Below are 6,479 nucleotides of genomic sequence, written 5' to 3' on the forward strand. Positions count from 1 at the left end.
ACTGGTTAATGGGGACAGTGTAAGGAGGTTTAAGCCCTGCTAGGACACAGACAGAAGTTGCCTGGGATAGACCGATGCTGTCAAACTCTCCTTAGTGCCCTGTCTTTCCTTTGGGGAATGTGTAGAGCATTCAGAACTTGGTCACCGTAAAACAATAATGTTTTAAGGCACCGAAGTTCTGAGGGCTCTACCTTGTCGTTTGCATCCTGAGATCTCAAAAACATTACAGCCCTCCAGTGGTAAGGAAAAAAACTGAACCTGTGATTGTAGACAGTATGAGACACTTCCTGTCTTGCTAGGATGCAAACCAGAACTTCCTGGGAAGATTGGTGCTGTCAATTTCTCTATGGAGGCTTGTCCCTCCTTTGGGGAAAGAGTAAAGCCCTCATTGCTTGGGGGGCCTTAAAACTGTTTCAAGGTCCCCAAGTTCTGAGTGCTCCATCATTTCTTTTTTAAAATTTATTTATTCATTTCTTTCTTTCTTTCTTTATTTTTTATTGTGAAAATATTGTACAGATGGGTTACAATTACATGGGCAAGATAATGAGTACTTTTTTGTATAAAGTATTTTATCGTCCTCCTTTGCTTCCCCTTCCCATCCTTCCAATCCTCCTCCTGCCCACCCCACAGTCCTCCCAGCTCCCTTGCTCCCCCCACCCCCTCACCAAAGTTGTAAAGTTCATTTTGGACATAACGACTTGTACATCGCATTTTTGCAATGGGTCCACCTGTATCCCTATTTAAATGAATTGTTTTTCCCCTTCCCCTCCACAAATTATACCGACACGAAATATAGTGAAAGCAGTGGTTATACTATGGGGGAGGGACTGACGAAGCAAAAAAGAAATGATCTTATAAATGTTTTATAAACAATCACATGAAAGAAAAACATTTGAATACATATCTTAGGGTTCATTTCCCTAACATCACCGTATCTGACTTTCTCTGCTTTACGCAAACTTTCGTTTGCATGCTGAACTCACTAACACTGGTCAGCTCTCCCAGAATTGGAAGAAAAGAATTGGACTGGTTACTGTGCACAGTATAAGGGGCTTTCAGCCATGCTAGGATGCAGACCGGAGTTGCCTGGGGTAGAAAGATGCGGTCTATTTCTATTTAGCGGCTTGTCTCTCCTTTGGGGAAGGTGTAGGTCATTCAGAGTTTGAGCCCTGAAAAACAATTTTGTTTTAAGGCACCAAATTTCTGAGTCCTCTATCTTGTCATTTGCGTCCTGTGCTCCCAAACACTTTTCAGCTCTCCCAGAATTGCAAGGAATGTGATTGGACCTGTTATTGTTGACAGTATGAGGCACTTTCAGTCTTGCTAGGATGTAGATTTGGGCTTAGTGGGAAAGGTCGGTGCTGTCCATTTCTCTTTGGAGGCTTGTCTCTCCATTTGGGAAGGAGTAGAGCCACCTCTCTTTGGGACCTTAAAACTGCTATAAGGTCACCAAATTCTGAGTGCTCTATCTTGTCTGTTGCATCCTGAGCTCGCTAACACTGGTCAGCTCTCTGAGAATTGGAAGAAACAATTTGGAGTGCTCTCTGTGGACAGTGTGAGGGGCATTAAGCCCTGATGGATGCAGACCAGAGTTGCCTGGGTGAGAAAAATGCAGTCTATTTCTATTTAGCGGTTTTTCTCTTTTTGGAGAAGGTGTAGAGCACTCACAACTTGGGGACCTTAAAACAATTGTTGTGAGTGCTCTTTCTTGTTATTTGCATCCTGTGCTCCCAAAACCTCCTCAGCTCTCCCAATATTTCACAGAAAACTTTTGACCTATGGCTGGTGATACTGAGAGTGGCTTTGAACCATTGCAGGATTCAAATAGGAGCTACTAGAGACCAAAATATGCTGTCTATTTCTCTTTGGTGGCTTGTCTCTTCATTATGGAAGGTGTAGATTATTCACAACTGAGGTGCCAAAAAACAGCTCTGTTTTAAGGTCCCCAAGTTCTCAGGGCTCTATCTTGTCATTTTCATCCTGAGCTCCCTAAAACTGCTCAGCAATCCCAGAATTGCAAGGAGAAAATTGGGACTGGTTAATGGGGACAGTGTAAGGAGGTTTAAGCCCTGCTAGGACGCAGACAGAAGTTGCCTGGGATAGACCGATGCTGTCTAACTCTCCTTAGTGCCCTGTCTTTCCTTTGGGGAAAGTGTAGAGCATTCAGAACTTGGTCACCATAAAACAATAATGTTCCCAGAAGATGGTGGAGGAGAAGCTGGAGGCAAAACAAGCTCTCGCATAGAAAGCAGTTTTAGAGTTCCAGTGAACAGTCCTAAGCCAGAGAATCACCCCAAGTGTGCCATCACAGAACAGAGAGATAGGCCAGAGAGGGAAAATCCAGGCAAGGAGATAGACCTGAGCTCTTGCCAGCAGCTGCCGCTGTGGCGGCAGTGGCGGTGGCAGCGGCCGTACTGCCATACCTGAAACAGAGAGAGTCCGGGACGAAAGAGACAGACGCGGAGGGCAAGCGGATTCTACTCAACACCAGCAAGAACCGACAAGGAGCAGACATCTTCATCCTGCAGTTCGCAGACCAGAGACTACCCAGGAACCAAGACTCGGCATGAATAGAAGCCTGAAGTCCTCACTCCTTCTCAGGGTGCAGAGGAGGGAAGGCCACCACTCCCCCCGCAGTACCGGAGCTCTCCATCTTGGATACCAACAAAGCTCGGCAGAGCTGCTAGCTCCAACTCAGGCCTTGGAATAAAACTAGGGTCATTTAGCAGGTCACAAGAACTTAATGCGTGACCTGCCAGACTCAGCTCCACCGAGGGAAAAGTCACCCAGTTCGGGCGCCAGCCATAAGAGTGACTTTCTTCATTGGGTAATCAGAGCCAGAGGCTGCCCCTCCCTTTAGCAGCCTCGACAATCAACTGAAGTTCAGTAAACAGAATCCCTGAGAGTGGCTCCAGGCTGGGCTTTGTGAGTTTCTCACAAACTAGCCCCCGGGAAAACCTACTGTTTGCTGAAAGGCCTCAACTCTACCCAGAACCTAGCCTCATCACAGCATCTCCAAACTTGAGGAAAAAGCCATCTCCCTCTTTTGTGTTACTAAAAGCACACACCCCTCCCATTGAACTAACTTGGGAGGAGGATCTAAAAATCCTGGGTAAAGCAGAGCATTTTCCTGCCTGTCCAAAAAAACTGACTTAATAAACCAAACAAGCCACAGGACCACAAGCAGACCAGAGACTCCAACCAGAGGCTGATTATAGACACAAGGGAGATACAGGATTTTTCCCAACCCTGCCAGAACTTTTTTTTGCCTCTTCTTTTTTTTATACCTTTTACAAAAATTTTTTTTTCCTTTCTAAAACTTTTTTTAATTTTTAATTTTTACCTTTTTTTGAAAAAAATTGTTTTCTAGTAACTTTTTCCCCCTTATAATCTTTATTTTAGGGATACATGCTTGTGTGCATTTTTCTTTGTTTTTTTTCTCTTCTTTTAAAAAAAATTTTTTCTTTTTGTTTTTTGCTTAGCTCTACCGAACTTCTGATCGTTTTTTTCTTTCTTCCTTATCCTTCTCACGTTGTCCTCTCTTTTGTTCTTCTTTATGGGACTTAATTGTTGTTCTGCACATCCTCAGATAAACCCATAGTTGACTATTAGACCCTATCCCCCATTGTGTACACACTTAATCCACAAATTTATTACTCAATTCAAAACTTCTGAGACTTAAATTCCTTAATAGCAGAACTACCTCTGTATACCTATATATTATTTTAAGTATTTTTATTTTTAAGTTTTTCACATCTCCTTTATATCCCTCCCCTTCTCTCATTATATACACGTTCTTTGAATAGATTGTTCTTGATCTGCATATTATTAATCTTTATTTTTTCTATTTTTTCTGGTGTCTTTTTTCCCCTTTCTCTTTCTTCTTGTTTTCTCTCTCTCTACTTTCACCCTATCTAACCTATTTCCTACTTTGAGACTAGGACTTAGTTAAGTTAACTCTCCCTGTACCTTCCCACATCACTCTATTCCTATTTTGTACCCACATCTCTCCCTAACCTTAATAATTTCTGGTTTACCAAATTCTTCTTTGCAGTTCGTAGCCCATTAATATATAGTTGTTTGATGTTGAATAGAGGTATCTGTTGAACTAGATTGTATCTGCAGACTATTGATTGTGCAAATGCAGACTTTGATTGATGCTTGCCTTAAGTTAGTGTTCTAGCACAAAACTGGTGTTACTTTCATCCCAAATGGGCAGAGTAAGCTGGAAAACCACAAGAAAAATGGCAAGTCAGGATAACTACACTCCCACTCATGATTATCAGGAGACAGAACAGATAATGAATAATCCAGAGGAGAGTTCTCAAATAGCTCTACAAACACTGCTGGCAAACATGATAAATGAAAAGATTGAAAATATACAAAGAACTCTGTATGAGCTTGATCGGGAGAGAAAGGAGGCAATCCAAAGATTTATACGGGAATATCATGAGCGTGAGGAAGCTACTCAAAAACTGATACAGGATTTGAGTGAGCAGCTTGAGAATACTCAAAGAGAAAGACAGGAATGGCGTGAACAGGCTGAGAACACTCAAAGAGAACTACAAGAATGGCACGAACGGGAGGAAGCTAAGCAAAGAGTAATACAGGAAATGAGAGAGCACGATGAGAATACACAAAGATCACTAAAGGCATTCATGGGATCCATTAACAAAGAGCTGAAGGAAGTCAGGGAAAACACAAAGGGAATCCTGAATGGAACCCAACAAAAGGAATAGGAGTCCAAAAAAATCATAACCAATCAACTAAGTGATTTGAGAATAAACACTAAACACCAAATTAAGGAAGTAAAGAAGTCCATACAAGATCTAAAACAAAGCTTCAACAAAGAAATTGAAGCCATCAAAGCTGACCAATTAGAAGGGAAAGAAATAAAAAACAAAGTAGAAAGTCTTGACAGCAGGTTAGACCATGCAGAAGATCGAATCTCGGGGAATGAAGATATCCTAGATATTATAGAGAAAGAACATACAACCATCCAAGACAAGTCCAAGAAATATGATAGATCTATCAAACACTTGGAAGACAGCATCAGAAGGCCTAATCTGAGGATAATGGGTGTAGAGGAGCACCTAGAAACAGAAGTTAATGGTCTAGTAAATTTGTTTAACAGGATCCTAGCACAGAACTTCCCAAACATGCAAAAAGATAGGCCTATTCAGATATAAGAAGCTTTTAGAACTCCAAATAGACCAGATCACAATAGGACATCCCACCATCACATTATAATCCACACGGGATCAATTCAGACAAAGGAAAAGACCCTTAAAGTTGTCAAGGAGAAAAGGGTAATCACCTATAAAGGGAAACCAATTACAATCACCTCAGATTTCTCAGCAGAGACAATCAAAGCAAGAAGAGCCTGGAATGATTTATACGAAGCCCTAAAAACAAACAACTATCAACCAAGAATACTGTACCCAGCTAAAATCTCCTTCATAACTGAAGGCCAAATAAAAACCTTCCATAGCAAAGAAAAATGGAAACAATACATCTCCACTAAACCAGCCCTACAAAAGTTTCTTAAAGATGTCCTACACATAGAAAACCAACAAGACCGCAATAAAGGCCAAGAAACTGCACCCAAACTGAGAATCCAAGAACCATAGGAAGAACCCAGTTTTTACAGCCCCCAAGAAGGTGGATAACATGGCAGGAACTCCCAAATACCTCTCAGTCCTATCTCTTAACGTTAATGGACTGAACTCTCCAATTAAGAGACATAGACTGTCTAGTTGGATTAAAAAAAACAGATCCTTCTATCTGCTGCCTTCAGGAGTCACATCTTGCCCGTAAAAACAAACACATTTTCAATGTTCAAGGCTGGAGCAAAATCTACCAAGCAAACGGCCCCCATAAACAGGTGGGAGTTGCAATCTAATATCATATAAAATAGATTTCAAATTAAAATTCGTGAGAAGAGATAAACAAGGTTACTACATACAAATTAAGGGATCTCTCCTTCTGGAGGATATTACAATTCTAAATATTTTTCGCCAAACAATGGAGCACCCAAATTTATCCAAGAAACACTACTTTCCCTCAAATCCCACATAGATCCAAAGACATTAATTGTTGGGGATTTTAACCTACCACTCTCCCTACTAGATAGATCAACTTGGCAAAAACTCAACAGAGAGACCGCAGATCTAAACAGCTGCATACATCAACTAGATTTAACAGACATCTACCGAATATTTCACCCAGCAGCATCAGAATATACAGTTTTCTCAGCAGCACATGGAACATTTTCTAAAATAGACCACATTTTATGCCACAAAACAAACTTGTCCAAATTCAGAAACATTGAAATTATACCTTGCTTTCTCTCTGACCACAAGGGAATAAAATTAGAACTCAACACCAAAAGCCACCAAAGAAAGTCTGGTATCACATGGAGGCTGAACAACACACTGCTGAATCATGAGTGGGTCATGGAAGAGATTAGAAAGGAAATT

This window comes from Dipodomys ordii, unplaced genomic scaffold (genome assembly GCF_000151885.1).
Source record: "Dipodomys ordii isolate 6190 unplaced genomic scaffold, Dord_2.0 Scaffold260, whole genome shotgun sequence".
Classification (NCBI taxonomy): domain Eukaryota; kingdom Metazoa; phylum Chordata; class Mammalia; order Rodentia; family Heteromyidae; genus Dipodomys; species Dipodomys ordii.